Source organism: Gopherus flavomarginatus, chromosome 3 (genome assembly GCF_025201925.1).
Source record: "Gopherus flavomarginatus isolate rGopFla2 chromosome 3, rGopFla2.mat.asm, whole genome shotgun sequence".
Lineage (NCBI taxonomy): Eukaryota > Metazoa > Chordata > Testudines > Testudinidae > Gopherus > Gopherus flavomarginatus.
The window spans coordinates 213,278,210-213,298,838 of NC_066619.1; the positions used below are offsets into that span (position 1 = coordinate 213,278,210).

The 20,629-nt window shown below is 42.5% G+C and overlaps 1 long non-coding RNA gene across 1 annotated transcript in view; it reads left to right on the forward strand.

Annotated features, from left to right (window-relative positions):
* Positions 1 to 20,629, forward strand: part of LOC127047293 (uncharacterized) — an 83,616-nt gene that overhangs the window by 595 nt on the left and 62,392 nt on the right. The gene's annotated exons all lie outside the window — the stretch shown is intronic.

A 20,629-nucleotide genomic window follows, 5' to 3' on the forward strand; every position in this document is an offset into this window, starting at 1 on the left:
CCCAGTCTCTCCTGCTGAGGGGTGCTCAGCCATTTGAAAAGAACAGCTCAGTATTTACTTGCCTAATTATGGGCATACAATAAATGTCAGCACATAAGTCTGTTTTGGACCCTGGGGTGCCTGAGTCTCATGAAAAAGGGACTTGGGCTCCTAAGTTAATTTAGGTGCTCTTGGAAATGTCACCCATAGCATCAGAGCCGGCTTTAGGAAGTGCGGGGCCCAATTTGAACAGGTTCAGCGGGGCCCCAGCAGGGATCACCTAAAAAAAAAAAATGTAAAAAAACCACATGGGGCTTGTACTCACCCAGGCGGTGCTCCGAGTCTTCGGCAGTGGGTCCTTCACTCGCTCCAGGTCTTCGGTGGCACTGAAGGACCCGCTGCCAAAGTGCTGCTGAAGACCTGGAGCACCGCCAAGTGAGTAAAAATTAAAAAGGCGCCTCTAGCCAGGGAAGGGTTCTCACTGGGCATGAGGCCCTCTTAGGCGCGGGGCCCGATTCAGGGGATTTGGTGGAATTGGCCTAAAGCCAGCCCTGCATAGCATAACTTTAGTTGCCTGTTTTTGAAAATCTTGGGTTGGGGTTTGGGTTTATGGGGGTGCTGAGTGGGCAGAGGGGAAAAGATCTCGGAAAGGGGAGTGGGGAAGTTTGCTGCCCAAGGGGTGATGGGTAGAAGAGATGCCTCCCACACTGAGGTGGGAAAACAGAGACAAGCTGCACGGTGTAGCTGGTCCAGACTTCTTGTGCTTCTGCTAGGCATTCTAGATGCAGTCTAGGAGCTGCACCATTCAACATTTAAAAATGATATGATAGAAAATAATTGCCTTCTGAGTTTATTCTTGAAATATTTATTTTTATTTAATTCTTTAGCTGTTGGCAGACTTCTGCATTGTACTTTACAGACACAGGGATAAAGCAGGGGCCCTGAGCTTCTGAAGCACTTGCATTATGATTTACACATAATACCATGATAGTGTGTGTAAATACATCATAGTCAATATATCACATCATATAGGAGGTGGAAAGAGGAGAGCATTTGAAGAGAAGGTTAAAGTGCTTAAAATTTGTTTGTCCTGCAGGGTAAAATGATTAGAGTTGTTTTAAATCCTACACAAGTTTTTTAGTCATGTGGGACTGTGAATGGGTTCCCCCGTCAGCTCTTAGGAGGGCTGGCTGGCCCTCTCTGTAAATTAAGCCACACACACAGTCCACCAAGGTACCTCTACCAAGTGCTTTGTTGCTATTTATGCTCCGGGTACATCACACTGTAACAGTAGTTTCATGGAGCCCCCTTCCTGCTCATGGCTCAACCTTTCATGATGCTTGTTTTCTTCTCAGAGCTACCCAGCTGTCAAATTAATTACTTCACTAGCCCCTCAAGCCCTTCTACCCTTCCAAATCCTGACTACACTAATTGCTTCCAGTGCCCTGGGTGATCTAGTGACCAGGATGCTGGCTTTCAAAGGGCTCATTTTATAGCTGCCAACAGCACTCTGTCACAAGGGCAAAGGAGTGTGGAACACAGGAAAGCTCTCATCCTCTGTGATGGGTTCCTGGGGTGCAACCTGGACTCTGAGACCACTGAGCTCTCTGTCCCACCAATCTGGGGTATCCCTCTCACACGGTGGTGCTGTTGTTAAGTCACAACTTCTGGCAGGTACTTCACTTACAGACATCCACAGGCAGGGACACACCCTACTGAGTTACATGAACGCTTTGCCAACCACTCATGAGCCAACAAAAGAGGCTCCAGCAAATTCCCTACAGCTCCCTAGTTTTGCACTCCAGAACTGGACCATCTTACACTGGTCAGGCTTCTGAGCAGGGCAAGTTCATTACCCAGTCTGCCCTTCTCTCGATGTGGAGATGATACACACTAGCCTTTGTACACTGAGCTGTGATTTCCCAAGCACTTCAACCAAAAGATGCTGTTTAAGGTAAAATATAAAACTGATATCTTAACTACAGAAATATTAGTTTTTAAGTGACTATAAGTAGCAGGTGTACAGATCAAAGCTGGTTACCTAAGAAATAAAATAAATTCACAGTCTGAGTTCTACAACCTAAACAGGATTTGAATCAAGCAGTGTTTCATCTTGACAGATGATTGAAGCAGGCTACAGGTCTTCAATACACAGGCTGGGGCTCTTTTCCAGGCTGGGATCACCAGCCTCAGCTCAAAGTCTTAATCTTCCAGGTGTTGAGTTTGGGGGCTGGAGGGGAGGGAGAGACCCAGTACTAGTTTTATCCAGCTGGCTGGCAAGATCGCTGCTTGTGATGTGCGGTCTGCCCACATTGGTCAGATAGTCTCCATTGTCTAAGTGCTCTCTCTGAGAAGTCTTCTGGGATGGCTGCTGGGAAAGTGGATTCCCTTTAATGGGCTATCAGCATATCTTGCTACTCCATTGCTGTACCTGAAAGACTGGTTGTGGGTTCCTAACCTCAGAACATATTTCAGTAACACACATACAGAATAACTGCACATACAATGATAGCACATATGATCCAACAGGATAAAAATGTTCAACAGATCAAAACTTTTAAAGTGATACCTCACAAGGCATACTTTGTACAAAACCTATCATAATTATGATAGTGGTGAATATGGGGATGCTGCTTTGTAGTACAGAGTACCATACCCTCAGGTGCTGCTGAGCATGCTCCTGGGAAAAGGAGTATTATAAAAAGAGCTCTAGCAGCCCTGGCAGTTGGGAGGAGAGAAGCAATTTCCAGAAAGAGTGCTGTCCTGCAACAGGACCAGAAGAAGCTCTTATTGAGGTGATCCAGCTGTCAGTCTTTCTCCCTCCCCCCACCTTGAGATCTCACCCCAGGGATAGAGAGAACCATGGAGACATGAGAGGGTTGTCTGCATCAGCCCTGAGACTTCGGGGGGTTTGGTGAAATGGACTAAATAAAAAATCAGCTATGCCCTAAACTGAAACATTGGGTGGAGTGGAAAGTGTCCCAGGGCAAGGTGAACAGAAGATGAGCCAAGAACAGACTAGCCTGTTCTTTCAGGGTCCTGGGCTGGGACCTGATGGAGTGGTAGGGCCCAGACCCCCCTCTCCATCACAGGTTCCTCTTTTCCTAGCCCTGGGATGGTCAGGACTAGGGTATTACCAATTCGGAAGCTGACTGAGTAGAATCCCCTCTGTGGGGTCCTGGATACATTGGGTGAAAAGAGAGACTAGGACGGCCAGCCTGCTGACCAAACTGGCAACCCTGCTACACTGATTTCAGTGGGCTTTATTGGTTCCCTTAGTAGATTTCAGTGTTATATTTTTGAAACAAACTAAAATAAGTTACAGAGAATATAGCTCATTTAATGCTTATCCAAGCTGCATTCATCTGTTAAATCTTGGATCTTTTAGCAGTTTATTCATCGCCAGTTACATACCCTATAAACCACAAATCAAAATGTATGCTTTCTTTACACATTATGTAAGAGTAGTCACTTCTCAGCTGTTCTGATATTTGTGTTTCTGTATAGGGTGTATGCTATTTGTAGTAAGTCTTGTGAAATTCGTGAAGAAATGTTGCTGTGAATGTGTAATACCCACATCATTTTAAGGAACAGTATCTCTTTCCTTTAAAAACATTCCCCCCATCATCCTTAAATCCCGAAACAGTTGGACTATGTTATAGGTCCAGTCTCACTTTTCTTTTTAAACTCAAATTATCTTATTAGTTGTGCAAAGGGGCTAGAAAGCAGTGCACTTCAGGAGTGCATGTGTGTGTTTTATAATATATATATATGTATATATTACACATTACACTCCTTGGATTTAAAGATTGGCTTGGTAGTTTTTTCCTTCTGAGCTGACCAAAAAAGAAGCTGCCCTTGCTATGAGACTGTGCCAAGATTCAACCTACAGTATTTTTGTGATTATTTAAGGTTGTTACAACACTTAATTACTTTTGTAATGTGACTTGAACTATTGTTGTTTCTATATCTTAAGGCACATAAATATATCCTAAAAAAAGAGCGGTAATTGGGCTGATTGAGGACACTGAATGTCCTGCAAACTAAATGCCATTCCATAGGAAATATTAGACCATCATTAAACGACCTAGTCCAGCATGCACTGTGGTGTGCCACAGGAAGTGTTAAAATTCACTGGAATTATTTGGTGATACCTGGGCTAAGCAGTATAGATGTTGCCTGTAGAAAAGGGGCAAGATTAGAGACATCTGTGTACTAATGTTTGACCACTAGATGGCAGCTGTGCACTTCATTTTGTGATCATGAAATTGAACTAAATAAAAATTCCTGCCAAAATCATGTCTGCTTATTCCACTAGATTGTAATTGCTTTACTGCAGGCAGTGAAACTAGAAATGAAGTGTCCTGCCAAGGCTAGTCTTCTGCCTGCATTTTTATCTTAAGGGTTAATTCCAGCTAGTGCCAGTGCCTAGTAGCAGCTGGAACAACTAGAAGTTTAAAAGGTGGTAGTATCAGAGCAGCGATACCGATGAAAGTGGAAGTAGGACACTGACTTGATCAGATCTTAATAAGAAGTGGACAGAAATAAAATCAGCCATATTGAATATCCCTGGAGATTTCCTTCTATCCTGACCTCATGGAAGGTCCTAAATGAGGCAAACTATCAAATTGCGGCAGCAAAATAGATCTAGCAGACTCTGAAGAACATAAGCTCTCCCTAGCAATTCTGAGTGGGGTTTGGTCCAGTGTAGGGATGAGGTCTCTTAGATTTGCTGGATAACTCTGGCCAGTTCTACCAAGAGTCTAAAGCTACTCGTGTTGTGACTGCATTGGTAGTAAATCCGTGGATGACACATGAAAGTTGAATCCATCACATTTGTTTTCTCTGCTTGCAAGTTACATTCCTTCCTCCCTACCTTTGCCTGTCTTGTCTCTTAAGACTGTAAGGTTTCCAGGGAAGGAATCATCTCTCTATTTCTACAGTACCTATACATGGAGGCCTTAACTTAGTTAGAACCAGTGGATGCTACCATAATAGAAACAATAATAGTTCATGAGTACTATGTAATGGAAGGATTCCTTACTCTTGTCCCACACAGAGAATCCCACGTGCACAGCACGTATATGGACTTTTTTTTATCTGGGGTTCAAAGATTTGGTCTGTAGTGAGAATTGGTGGGGGCAGAGAAAGTTAAAGGCAAGACTTTTTTTTAAAATAGTGACCATTCCTATTGCTCTCTCCAAAAAATCTCTTTAAAATTAAGAAGACTAGTAAGGAAAGCTCACTCAGTACTTCATGCCCATTTTCCATTTGTTGAAGTGTACAGAATTTGGAAAACATACTTGTATTATGCCAAGGTGCTTTCCATGTATTCCTGTCATAACTTTTATCAAAGGATTTTCCTCGTTACCATTCTCCCATTGTTGTGCTGCAATGATTTTCAGTTGAATGAAGTTGTAAAGCATAGTGGCACAATAGGCCTGGTAACTGTGGTGCCGATAACAGATGTCCAATGAAATGCTTAAAATAAAAACAAAAGCAACAGCCTACTTCAGTGCTGTGATAAGGTGTTCTTTGTTTGGACCTATTTGAAGTAACTGGTTTTGTGTCCAGTTGTACTGGAGGACTGACAGCACACAGATGCAGCAGTTGGGTGGCAGGATGTACAGAAGTGGTTTCCACCCTTTTTGTTGGGAATCACAAACAGGGGAAAATGCTCATGTGCAAACTGCAGGAAACACACATTTCTCTTGTACCAGACCCTGGTGCAGTTGCTGCCACCTTTTTATACTCCATTTTCCATCAAGAATAGAATAGGTTGGGGGAGGGGTATGCTGAGATTGAACAATCAGGGCAAACTGTAAAGAATTGGGCAGGTGGTCTCCAAAACTGGGTGGTGTTTCTAATAATTAGATTCACCAATCCAGGAACAAAACAGCTTCTACAGCACCTTGCTGGTTACCCAGATTTTAGCCAAAAACACAGTTCCTTCAGAACAATCCAACCTTGGGCTCCTATCCAGACAGCCAAGTCAAATATAATGAGAATTACTGAAAATCTTGTTCATCATACTAAAAAGTTCTACCAATCCTAAAGGATTGGACACATTGTCCACCAGGTCAATGAATAGTTCAGACTTTACCCAAATACAAGCTCACAACCAATTCTTATTAACTAAATTAAGATTTATTTAAAAAGAGTATTGATCATCATACATACAGATCTGAGTAGAATTCTTAGTCACTTTCATAGTAGAGATTGTGAGCTTTAGAGTTGCAAAGAGTTCTTTCAGAATTGGTTCCATAGGTTATAGTCCAATGTCCAATATCAGGGTCATCCAGATTGGAACTGGAGACTTCAGTCTTCAAGCTTGACTCGAGCTTACCCTGACAAAGCTTAAGCTGAGCTGAGCTAACAGGATCAGGGCCCAAGAGTTTTTTATAGTTCTCTAGCAGCTTCTTGACAGCAGGCATTTCTTGGGTGAAGCATTATGGCTTTGAAGCAGAACCTCCTATTTCCTATGTACCATTAGTAATTAGCTGCATGGATTACTATAAGGCAACTGCCCATCTCCCACCATTTATAGGTAGTTTCAGGAGTGCAAGTATGGCAGTACCCTCCATACTTCATATTTACAAGAGATTTCTAGCTGATATGGCGTACCAGAAAGACTTAGGGCTGCTGGATGGCCCCATGCTGGTAGCTCTGCCCTCTGCCCCCACACAGCTTTGTAGCCGTGCCAGAGGACATGGCTGTGGAGGGCAGAGCTGCACTCTGCTCCTTTCACTGCTGCAGCATTCATTTTTAACAGCACAATACATATGCTAACAAACTTAAACAAAGCCTTTGTTTAGGTTTGTTAGCTTATGTTTTGCAGTTTTAGGTTGGCCAGAACCATGTCAAAGGCACAGGAGTTGGTCATTATTGTCCTCCACTCATGAACAGTGCTATGAAGAAGCTGACTGGAATCAGTATGGGCACAGACCTAAAGGACCTAAGTGGCCTGGTTGACTGGATAAATGAAAGATGCACTTTTGGGCAGCAGCTCTTGCAGTTTTGCAGGCTGGGTAGCCTCTGTCTCTCCATATCTGGCTACATGCCCTTGGAGTTTGTTTTCTTTTCCGCACGTGGCACCTCTGCTGCTATTGTTTCCAGATGTGACCTTCATTTTTTTGGAAAAATGTGTGATGATGACCCTGGCATTACAAGATGAATCTAATACCAAACAATAAAACGGGTGGGGGGAAAAATGTAGGTCTCTGCCTAGAATAATATACAGGGGAGTTCAATCTAATTATGCAACAAGAAAACTCAGCTAACCAGTAGTGAAAGAAATAGATTTTCCCCTTGTAACACTGGGAGCTATGTTAGACCAAATATAGGACTGAAATACTAGGGGAATTCTTATTGTATAAAAGCCACTATCTAGGAACAATGCACTGTGCCTGGCTGAAAGAGAACTCAAAGATGAAGGAAGATTCTCCTATAAATCTTTTCTCTTTATATTTCCTCTCCTTTTCTCCGTTCATATCTCTCTTTCCTCTCTGCTCCTTCCCTTTTCTGTATCTTTGTGTGCGGTAGATGTGATGGTTTTAGGTTTTTTTGTGTATTGTATCTTTCAATTTCTAGGAATTTTTCACATCTGCAGAGCTCATTGCCTGTTTTGTTCCCAGAGTTGCTTGGTGCCCATAAACCAGGAAACATACAGACTTTGTTCTCTCATGAAGATTTTCTTTTTGTTGTTTTTCATTGTTAAAAAGAACTCGAGGTTGAAAAAATGTATCCTTTGTTCAAAACTCACTCTATTTCCACTATAAAATGAAATATTATGCTTCCATATACAAAGAATAAAGATCCAACAGATGAAAAATCAGTTGCAATTTACAGCTGGCCTCAGTGTTTAAGTATTAACTTGAATGTATGCCCTCACTGACTAGGCTCAAAGGCGCAGTCGCACCTGAACAGCTAAAAATTAGCCCGGCTCTTTTAGGCTAAATGAAGTCATGCTACTCGCTCCATCTGTGCTGTTACATAACAGATAACAAAACTCCAGTGGGGCATGGTGCTGGCACATAGGGTCTCAGGTACACGGTGCGATTTTTTTTCCCCAGAATCTCTCTTGGGAATAGTCATGTATGTGAAATAGGTGGTACTTATGATTATGCTATTTCTATGCATGTATCATCTTGGTATCTCAAGTTATGAATATTAGCTATGTTTACTACATATTTGCTCCTGTGGTAATACCCACAAGGTACTTAACCAGAACATAAAGAGACAAGTCAACTTGAATGGCCTATTAAGGAACACTTAGCTCAGAATGAACCCTGGAAAACACCTGTCTACACTTAATGGACTCTTCCTGTGAACATTCTAATTAGAGTATGGGCTATGGTGATGGACATGTAGCTTGCCCATGTGACTCCAAACATCATCATTCATAAGTCAGAACAGATTTTCCTTCACTTGGCAAAAGCTGGGAGCCCTGGGGTGGGGCAGGGAAGAGTCTCATGGAGGGTCAGGTGGGGAGGTCACGTGCCACCCCCCCTTGTGTCCCTCCCATAAGTGCAGTACTGGCAAGAAATGATTTCTACTTGCACCACTAGGTAATTTATTACAAATTTCAAAGAGAAATAAAGACAATGATATTGTTACGCCTAAGCTTCATCAAAATGTTAATCCCTTTTGATCTTTGAATCAATGTAACATAATGACAGACAGGAACTGTCTGTTTACATGGTTAACATCTGACAAGATATAAGTAACTACATACAATTAGTATTACCTCTAATTCTCTAATAATACAGGTTTTCATTTCAAACGTTTCATATCTAACGTGGCTTTGTTAACTATGTATAAGGACTAGCCCTAATTACCATTTATAGCAGGAGTTGGCATCCTTTCAGAAGTGGTGTGCCGAGTCTTGATTTATTCTCTTTAATTTAAGGTTTCACATGCCAGTGATACATTTTAACATTTTTTAGAAGGTCTCTCTCTATAAGTCTATATATTATATAACTAAACTATTGTACTGTAAAATAAACAAGGTTTTCAAAATATTTAAGAAGCTTCATTTAAAATTAAATTAAAATGTTGATCTTACGCCATCAGCCTGCTCAGCCCGCTGCTGGTCTGGGGTTCTGTTGACCTAGGCCTGCGGCAGGCTGAGCAAGGCCTGCAGCTAGGACCCCGGCTGGCAAGGGTCCGGCAGCCAGAACCCCAGACCAGCAGCAGGCTGTGTGGGGCTGGCAGCCGGGACCCCAGACCGGCAGTGGGCTAAGCAGCTCAGCCCACTGCTGCTCAGGGGTTCCATCCGCCGGCTCCTGCCAGCCGTAATCCTGGCTGCCAGGCTCGCTCAGCCCGCTGCCAGTCTGGGGTCCCAGCCCTGCCCGCATACAGTGGGTACCTTTCTTCTCCCTGGTCCTGGCCCATTCTCTTCCTCTCTCTGCACTGAGCTGAGAGTGGGAGTGCACTGAGCACAAGGCTGGGGGTGAAGGGTCTGGCCAGGAGCTAGAATGAGGGAGGGGGCTCAGGGTTGGGGCAGGAGGTTTGGGTGTGGGGCACTTAACCTGGGCAGCTCCCATTTGATGCAAGGGGTGCAGGTGGGAATGTGTGGGTGTGTGCAAGAGCTTCTGTTTGGTGCTCGATGTGGGGTATGCAAGAGTCAGGATGTGGGGGGTGCATGGGGCGTGGGGGGCTGGGTATGTGGGGGGTGCAAGAGTCAGGGCAGAGGGCTGGGAGCATGTGAAGGGGGTGCAGGTGTCAGGGCAAGGGGTGGTGGGGGCTGGGTATCTGTGGGGGTGCCAGAGTCAGGGCTGGAGTCATGGGGGGGGGAGGAAGGAGTCAAGCAGAGGGCTGGGTATGTGTGAGGGGGGTACAGGCCTGAGGGTGTGGCTGCGGGGCTCAGGGCACAGGCCTGAGGGTGTGGCTGCGGGGCTCAGGGCACAGGGCTGTGTGTGTGTATGGGGGGTCAGGGCTCAGGGCTTGGTGTGTGTGTGGGGGGGTCAGGGCAGGGGGATATGCCCCATCCCCCGCCCTTCCCCAAGGCTCTGTGTCCGCTTCTTCTCTGACTCTGCTCCTTCCTGACCCCCTCCCTCGCAAGGACCATCAGCTGATCGGCCATCAGGGAGGGAGGGACGGAGAGGCGGAGGAGGGGCAGGAACCCAGCATACTACGGAAAGAGGCAGGGAAGCCGGCAGGACTAAGGTGGGAGTGGAGGGCAGGGAAGAGCAGGCTGGGCTGGGCTGGGCAGGGCAGGATTTTTAATGGCATGCTGCTGCCTGCTGGGATTCCGGCAGGCAGCAGCGTGCCATTAAAAATCGGCTTGTGTGCCGTCTTTGGCACGCGTGCCATAGGTTGCTGACCCCTGATTTATAGACTTCTCTAATATGTCTTTAAAGGTAGAATTTGGTCATTTAGCCTGCAAGTTGCTTAACCCTTTCTGTCTCAATGTCACATCTGGAAAAAGCCAAGAATAGAACCTAGAAATCCTGAATGCCTGTTCCAGAATTTTTCTCAAAATATAGTCTTATTCCAAACTGTACTGATTCAAAAGTTGCCAGTACAACTAAATATTTTATATAGATTTTTTTCATAAACTCTGATTATCAACATTGCTCTGAAAGAAAGCCAGAACAGACACTTTTCAAATCACATTTTTGTCTAAGCTGCTGAAGCCAAAATTGAATGGAGCAAGGATCAATAATATATCTAGTTAATATCCTAAATATAATCCTAATATAAATGAAATCTCCTGACGATGTTTAGATAAATGCTATTCCACAGAACCTAAGCCCTGTCATTTGGTTGCATATTGTAGGAGAACAAGAAATGCCATGCAAACTCTAATCTGTACATCTTCTAGGATATGGGTGCTCACTAATTTGATTTCAAAAGGTGCTATTCCCAGGGCTCAGCCCTTGCAGAGTTAATTCTGGTTCAGTACACAAATATTTCTCTCCCACTGGCTGTTCTTATTCCCATGCTGTTCATAATTTCCATTCCCAGAGGCTTCATATAGATTTGTTAAGGTCTGAACCACACAAGCTCTAAGAGAAGTGCTGTAGGGGTGGGGGTGGTCAGAGGCTGATCAAGACCCAAGTGTAGGCAGGAACACTTAAAAGTAAACCTACTAATCAATTCATAATGGTCAATGCCCTGAGAAAAGGCATGTTCAGGTATGAATTTGAGACTAGACAAGCTGTTCTATTCCTTCATTTACTCTTAAGTTTGCCTATTCCAGACACCATCAGCCACTTTGCCTCAGCATGTCTATACCCTCATGCACTTTGCAGATTGGAGAAGAGAAAATTCTTTAAAGTTTACCTTCTTGGTTTATCATTAAGCCTCTCACTATGACAAAAATTTACCCTGACTTTAGCATTAGATTTCTTTCATATACATGTACATGACATTATTTTGAAAAATTTCAGCACATGCTGGTGTGAACTGTAAGGTTAAATGCAGATGTCTAATTTGGGGACAACATTCTTCCTTTCTGTATAATCTAATCTGCTGCAAATTTAACTTTTAATTTGAGAGTTGCAATGTTGAACTGATGTTATACATCATCTTATTTTACCTTGTCCTCTGATCTCTTAAACTTCTTAATGCTGAGAGCTGGATTTCCTTAGCACACATCCCATGTCCATCTGTGGTGGAAAGGAATTAACTGTGGCTTTCTGGGGTCAAATTTCTGTATGCAACATGAATCTGTTATCAACACATTATAAACCGCATACTTTCAGTCCTTGGCATGGACATGCTCTCCAATTGTTTCATACTATGCCCTGAGGAAAATAAGCTAAGTTGTGATTCCAGATATCTACTGCAACTTCTCTAGAGCGTCATTTCTCATCTGCCAAATTTGTACCTATTAGATGAAAGATCATTTGAAAACCTTCATCTTCGGGGACATTTTAGTGGTCTTATGCGTATAACCCAGATCCTTCTATCTATTTTACCTCTCAAGACTAATCTCAGAGGCTTCAATTAAAACACCCAATATCACCTCCGAAACTGCTTCACGGTAGGTCATCAATTATTTATTGGCTACCTATAGTCCTCAGAAGATCCTGACAACAACAAATGTACTGAGAGCGCTATTAATAGTCCATGGTCTCTAGGTTAGTACCACAATTAGATTGTTTGAAGACCTAAAGCACAAGAAAAATCTTTGGAGGGCCATAAAGAAAAAGATCCCTTTTCAAAGGGCTGCATGTTTCAACAAGGAAAGACTATCTTAAATTGTTCGCCTCAGCATTAAGACCATAGTATAGGAAGGGACCTCCTGAGTCACTGAGTCCCCTTTCTTGCCCCTAGTACTCCTCTTGGAAGGCATTGGAGGAGACTTTTCCACACACATCCTAGAGTGAAGCCATTCCACTTAATATTCAGCTTCAAACCTTTTCACATTCTGGTGCAGAAATGTAGTGACTTCACTGGCAAGTCTCCTGCATAACTGACATACGTGGCCACTGTATGAGAGAGTGTTCTTGTCACTTCCCTATCAGGATTCCTTTACTTCTGCTTTAAGTCCTTAAATATTCCAGATGTGTTATGTAGGTTTCAGATAAAGGATAAATATATATAATCAGTTCAGTGTCTAGCAGAGTAATGACTAAGGATACAGGATTGTAAGGGTGAATTTTGCTCAAAAATATGTAAACACAATGAAACATATTACACTTTTTGAATGTACTACCAGTAGTATAGGTGCTGACTTTTCCCTCCTTGGGTGCTCCATCCTCACTGTGCCCCACCCCACTCTGTGCCTGCTGCTCGCTTCTCTCCACCTCCTCCAAGAGCCTCCTGCCAGTTGCTCGTTGCTCCACTGGCCAGCTTTAGGGGCTCACTGAACAGCTGATTGGCAACCAGCCCTGGAAGGTCCAGAACCAATGTGGCTGGTCAGTGCAGAGTACCCCCTATTTGTTGTGGGTGCTTGAGCCCTGGAGCACCCACAGTGTCAACACCTATGACCAATAGGATTGTTAGACTTCTGTATGCTAATTAGTGTGTACCTGCAATTTAGGAACCTGGTTAATATGGTAATGTATATGCAGATCTCTAAGGGAACCTTAAACTCTGGAGTCAGAAGAGAGTCTGTAAGAGACAAGACTCAAAAAAAATTTTCAAACCCTTGCAGGAGAATCTGAGAAAAGAGTGATGTACTTGCTGTACCAACCTTTGCATCTGTTGCTGTCTGTCAGGTCCAAGATTAAATATATCGCCTTTCAGAACCTATGTCATGGGCTACTGAAGCCAAGATAATAGTAACTTAAGAGGCCTAAGATTGTGTGACACTGAAAAGAGGAGTAAAAACCTAGCTAGGCTGTGAAATCAAAAGATAAGTATCACTGGGTGAGCTGGTCCTTTCAGGTGTCCGGGGTTCAGCACATTTCTTCAGGTAAAGGCAGTTAATACAGGGGTTTGCATATGAGGGCAGTTTGAGTTCAGTCAGAGCAGTGACAGAGGAGTGTAGACCTGGGAGTTAAGTACTGTTAAAAAATGGAATGAACTGTCAAGAAAGTGCCAGTGAGGAGGTCTAGACTGAATAACTTTCAGAGGTCCCTAAGCAGATGACTTGGGAGAGATACCTGTGGAGAGCAGGGACCTGCTAGAAGGAATGCCTCAGCAGGGGAAGCTGAGAACATTGCACAAAGGGTGGTGAGCTAGCTAGGAAGATTGGGTAGGAGATCTGTACATATCTTGAACATTAGTTATCAAGCTTCCCAAAAGGTGAATTGACACTGCAAGGTTTTCCTCCCAATAGCCTTGACTCTCTGGAGAAGAAAAACCAAGGCAATGGCAGAGTGTGATGCTGTATTGGGTAAGACCCTGTTACAGTAATCATTAAGCTACTGAAAAATCTAAATCCTAGATGGTGGGTAACTGTCAGGTAGCCTAAAAAGAGGATAAATAGGTAGAAGGTTGACTTTTTGAGAAAGTGGGGCTTTGAAGTAAAAAAGACATAGTAGGTGAAACTGCATATGAAGTAGGAAAGATAAATAGCTAGTATGTCATGGTAATACAAACCAGCAGAATGTTTTAGGAGCCTAAATGATGCATGTAAAAACCCAAGAAATTCCGTGGAACCACTTTGATGGTCCAGTTTGTGTTCAGGGCTGCAGTCCAACCAGTGAGAGGTTGTGTCACCACTTGCTCTGTAACCCAGAATGCCTTAATGCTTTGAGCTGGAGCTCCTAGCCTGGGCTGCTCACAACCAGCCTGCAAGCATGCATGTCACATCCTGAGTGTCTGCCTAGACAGCCCTGGTCCCAAATTTCTCCCAAACTGTGACCTCTGTTGGACAGTTCAGAGAGATATTATACAGTAACTCCTCACTTAACGATGTTAAGCAAATCCAATTTCCCCATAAGAATTAATATTAAGGGGGGGGGGTTAGATTCCAGGGAATTTTTTTTCACCAGACAAAAGACTCAAAGTACATTACCTTTTAAAGTTGATCAGCAAGTTGAGACAGTTGTTGCTGACAGAAAGCTCCCTCCTGTGTCCCCTGCTGCTCTATGGAGATGGGGTAAGTGGGGAGAGGCAGGAGCAGGGGGCAGGGGGACACCCTGACATTAGCACCCCGTTCTCTCCCCCACCCTGTACAGCAAGCAGGAGACTCCCGGGAGCAGCTCCAAGGCAGAGGGCAGGAGCAGCACATGCAAGTGGAGGGAGGGACAGCTGAACCGCTGGCTATTGATAGCCTGCTGGAAGCCTGCCGCACAGGGAACTTAGTGGAGCGGGGAGCTGATTGGGGGGGCTTCCAATCCACCCTGGTTCCAAGCCCCCACCAGCAAGCTCCAATGGGCTGCTCTTTCTGCAAGAAGTGGACAAAAGAGGCGGCTGCCAAACAGTGTTATAAGGGAGCATTGTTCAACTTCAAACAACCATGTTCTCTAACTGATCAGCAATGAAACAACGTTAACCAGGATGACCTTAAGTGAGGAGTTACTGTAGTTAATTCCTCTAAAAAGCAAACATGTGACAAGTTGTTAACTCAACTGGAGTAAATATACCCTTACTATAAACCAACTCATCACTGTGTTTAAATGGAAGAATAAAACCAATATGTTAACAATAGGACATAGGTGAAGTGATGCCACATAAAATAAAGTTAGCAAGAGTTACAAGTGAAAACCTACATCTACAAGTCTCTTTAAAACTTAATCTAGCAAGTACTTCTCTTTACCTCTGTCTAGAGCTCTGTTTTTTTGCTGCTTGCTTGACTCTTCACATCTCAGCTTTCATGACTTTTTGCTTTACAATTCTTTTCTTTTCCACTGCTGGCCAAATAGTATCACCAATCCATTCTTTCCTTTTAGGTTTTGGTGATAGAGTTGTCTTTTCACTTTCTAAACAGCATGCTGTGATTTCCCACAGTATCAACCTCTTGGTTTTCTTCAGTTAATGCTACTAGAACATTGAACCTATTCTTCACTCCAGGCTGAAAAGCATTTTTTGTGCTTGTCTTTCAGTTGTGCGCTATTGATGTGCAGTTGTCTTTTCACCTTCATCTTGAACTTGACCTTCAATTTAGTGATACCAAGGTTATGGCTGCTGCTCATATCTGCTCTTCTATATGCACATACATTGGATGTTCTTGCATTAGTTCTGCATTTCATCTTTTTCTTTGTCGTACCATTTGGAGAGTTCCATGTCACTTTATATACTTGAAAGGGAATATTGTTCCACCTTTCACTAGGCTGTTCACACTGTACATTTCTACTAATATTTAACCATTTTAGTCCATGTCCAAACCCTGCTGCAGTTGCTCATAACTTTATCCAACCCCTCATTGTTACTTCCAACCACCTGTGTTCAAAATTACCCATAGTCACTATCATTTTTTGGGACCTTGCTTAATAAATCCTGTAACAAATCATAAAAAGCATTGTTTTCCTCATCTGGCTTTTCATTGGTTGGTATGGACTATTGTATGATTGCTTGCTTTCGGACTAGAGTCTTCAAACTAACAAGCTCTAATAATTCTTTCTTTGAGTATTTCCCACTCAATCAGTGCCTGCTCTGTTTGATTTGGCATTGGGATTTCTGAGCCAGTCTCATGTCTACCCTCCACATTCCTAGAGAAGATTCTGGTCTTATTTGTTTCTCTAACATAGTTGGAATCTGTCCATCTACATTTATTGATTCAAAGGACATTAAGAGAATATCTATCCATTTCTTTAATTGTTTTAGTAGCTTTGTACATTGCTCTCACATTGCAAAATCTGTGTTTTTTAATTCTTGATCCAACCTTGAGCAAGGGAATTTTCAGGACATGGGCTTCCTTATGCATTTGACCAGTTGCCTCTCATGTTCTTCATATGAAGCTGCTGTCTTGTTAGCTTGCTGCATACCAATAGGGCTCCTGGTGTCCACTTCTGTAATAAGCTTGTCTTTATGTGGTGGGAGTACCGGCTCTGTGCACAACCTTAGGCCCATGACTCTTTATTAATTGTTCAGAGCTGTTCATAGGTGGACATTTTCCCCCATCCATTAGCTGGTGGACATGCCTGGTAGCTACAATTGCCTCAAGGATGCTACCTAGTAAGCCCGTTCATCTGATTGCTGTTGTGGACATATCCCAAGTCAGCCTGATCCAGCAAGATGCCGAGAATCTTTCACTCCCCTACTGTAATCTCCAGGAGTAATGGATGTCCTGGAGACCTTGAATCTAGCATCTCCCCTCTTCAAGTACATCAAAATACAGTTGTCCCCACTTTAGTACGGTAACCCTTCTCCCCACCCCACCCCACCCAAGGCCTAAATACTTCCTGTCACTCTGTATAGCTACTTCTCTATTTCAATTGAATTGTGGTTCCAGTATCCTTATGTGCTGTATCCCATTTTTCAGAACTGGTGTCTGAGACAACTTCCACATATGTTTCCCCTTCTGCCTTGTCTGGGATAGGATTCAAAATCCTCAGACACAGCCTCAACCAAGTTCATTTGTATGATTGTGTGGTTTACAGAAACATTAACTTTCTGCATTTTTCATACCTCACTACATTTAGAAGATGATAAACCGTTCTGCAAGCAGCCATAATCTATGAACTTGTTCAACTCTGTCAACATATTCAGAGGAAGCAATCACACTTTCAGTAAGAATGATGAAGTTGACTCTATCTCATAGTCTATGAACAGCACTCTAGTGGTAGCTTAGTATTCATCAAATGCTCTATGCTCTGCAGTTGCTATTGTTTCTCTCTTCCTGTTTGTTTGCTTTCATGTTTAAAAGGTAATAAATTTAAAATGGATAAAAAGGAAGGGCTTTTTAAAGCTCAGTGGTTAACTTATGGAACTTCAGGATATTATCAAATGATGTAAATTAGGAAGATTAAAAAGGCAGATATTGATACAAATAAGATTTGAGTTGTGTTAAGTATATGCAGAAATTTAAAGGGTTCTCAGGGCAGGATAACTAGATGGCATAGTGAAGCATCTTACCTTCCTGTATTGCATTGTGTAGGTTTTTTCCTGCTTCTTTGAAGCCTTGGGTATAAGCCACTATTGAAGGCAGAACACCAGATGAGGTGGGCCACTGACTTCTTGTGGCCTGACATGTTTTGTGTTGAATATTTACACTGAGGGGTAGTATACAGATGAGTATAAATCTGTATTATACTGCACACGTGTTTATACAAGGGGATGCAAGGAGAGAAAGTGGTGCAACAAATACCTAAAGACCAAGTTCCCTGTTAAACTTTATTAGTAATTCCTTACACTACCCTTTGCACAAAATGGAAAGAAAAGAAAAATACAGAACTTCCAAGAGCATGAATACAGCTTGTTATAGAATGTTTCCATTTCACTGACACTTCTTCTAAAAAAACCACTAGCATGTAGTGAAATATCTAATACCTCCCTCTTAATTGTGGGCCCAACTGACTTCAAAGAGCCTACTCATGGTGTAAGGTGCTAGGGCAAGACTGATACTCTTGCATTGGATATGTTCAGTTTTTTTAATGTATCCTCCCCCCAGACATGTATAGGTTCTTCCCTCTCTTCCACAGAATACTGAAAAGTCTGTTTTTGTTTGTTGAGACCCTGTTAAATGGTGCAGTGTTGAAATACAAGGCAAAGCAAAAATGCTTTCCAAGAGCTAGATTGTGAACCTCCTACTCCCACTTGTGAACAGTGATGCACACTAATAACCATATTAATTAGTAAACTTTTAGAACAACTCTTCAGTTAAGTTTCCTCATCTGCTACAACAGGGAATTGGAAACTTCTCCTTAAGTATTTTTTTCTCATATTCCTAGAGAAATGGCAAGGGCTGAATCTCATGTTTTAAATTTACCTTCGACATCGTCTCTCACTTGGTTTTATCTTTCACTTTCGGGGTGTGTGTGTGTGTATTTGTTTTAACACTCCAAGACTTTATTTATTTTAATGGTAAGAATTCTACCTGTGTTTAATGGGGGAACTTGCTAGAGAAGCTGTGTAAAACTGTCAGGATTTATTCTCATATCTTAAAAGAACTTCATGTGGACTAACAATTATTTGCGGATACATTTGACTAGTGGATGCTTAATAAATTAGGAGTGAAGTCCTGGCCCTATTGAAGTCAATGGGAGTTTTGCACTGACTTGATTGTGGCCAGGTTTTCACGCAAGGCTTTCAAAGACTTTCTTTTGGGGGAGAAAGCTAGGAGACTATCATAGTATTTTTCTATCATTAAGTGTCATGTATATTTGGCATGATCAATAAAAAAAAAAACCAGGAGACTGACTTAAGAATGGATTTAGTAACAAGATACTCCAGTTCAGCATGTCAGCAGGCTTGCACTCGAAGCTGAAGATCAAGGGTATTCATTACTAAGGCAATGTGGTTTTGGTTCAGTGGGCACTACCTCTGTTAACTCGTATAGCATTCCCTACTGACCATTAGACAGAATGAGATTACTCTAAACAGAGTCAAGTATAGCAGACTATTATGGAACAAGGCTAGGGTTCAAGGCTGGCATCTATGATTCTTGATTTCTGTTCTCATTCCTTCTAACAGACCTACAATGCATCCTTGCGTAATGCATTAATTGGTAGAATTTTCAAAAGTGCCTAATTCCGATTTTTCCTAAGTGACTTTGACATTTAGGAGCCCTTTCAATGGGACCTAAGCTCCCAAGTCACTTAGACCGTTTTGAAAATGGGATGTTTGCACTTCAATTGTCCCTCCTGTAAGGCGAGTATATTTCTACCTACCAAAGGTAAACAATTTTCTACCAGATGTCACGGAGTCTGAACTGTCCACACTGCTTCTCTCAGGAAACAGTGATTAATACGGTGAGCAGAGTCACTGGAGTAAATGAGCATGTCACAGGGAAAATGGAGTTATTCACACCTGTGCCATAATTAACTGCTTGCCAGCCACAGGGGGAGAGGGCTAATGGGAACAGGTGTCAGCATGGTGGTACCAGGGCCTTGGAATAAAAAGTCATTGGAAGATGTGATAACAGATTAGGCTCCCAGGTTACCCCAAAATCTGATCTATGGCACCTCTATAATGGCCTGCCTGTACCAGTAAACCAATTGTCAGTGTTTTTCTGCATTAGTAGGTAATGGGAGGTGGCCAGCCCTAGAGGAATTGGCAGGGTTTTATTAGCGGGTTTCCCTCCAATTTGTGGAAAACTCCCCAGAACGGATTAACTCTTAACCCTTGGGAGGACACGGATACAACTTTCTGTTCAAAGAATTGACCCTCAGGCAGTAATTCTTCAAAAACAAATAACCTTTATTTAGCACAATATTTCCTAATACTGTAAATCTAAAACACATTAAAATATTATGAAAACACAGCAGCTATAAAACATATATTTAAAAAAATAAACCACACATTTTCTTAGGCATAAAGTACATTCAAGTACCCAAAATTGCAATATCTTACAATTAGAAAATAGCTTTAAGTGGCTTCCTTCTGTATACAGTGGCCAGTCTCAGATAGGATGCTTACAGCCAGTTCTTCAACATTAAAGACTGTGCCTGTAATAACAAACATACATACACAATCATCCAGCTTCATGATCCCATACAGACCAAAGCACTCATTCTAGTTTAGGATTCTTATTGAAATCACCATGCTTGCTTCTCTTGTAGTCTTTGTATTCCTCTGATAGGTCCTTCTATTCTGTTGCCAGCTGTTTGGTTTCCTTCTTCAGTGATTTCGTTCTGCTCTTTTAGTTGGCTTCTTCTTGATCATCTTTGTCCTCTGTCACACACCAGTACTTTCCACTGTCACACACTGATAAACTAACTAAAGACTGTCAGCTCTTCACCTTGTACACAGATTTTGATCTATTGTGATTGGCTTATAATGGTAGGGCTTCATAAACAACCAATCAACTTCAAGCCCTCTCTCTGTCAATCAAAGCTGGATGTGATTGAAAACCTGCACTTTAGAAGCTAGACCTGTTTGAAGACCTATGTTCTGTCTCAGTGACCTCACCCTTCAGATTTTGGAGTGACCTTTGTTTCATCCCAGCCTGCTTGCCATTGGCTGGATCATTCTAAGGCCTCCATTTGGTTTTTCCAGCTATGATTTCTTGCAACCATCATCTTGTTTTCCCTAGCCCTAACTGCTTAAAACCACCTTTATTAACTATTTAAATCTTTATGATTACCAAAAAATTATACTTATATGTGCCTTAACATTATGCTTCACTGTCAGCGCTCCAATTTCACTAATT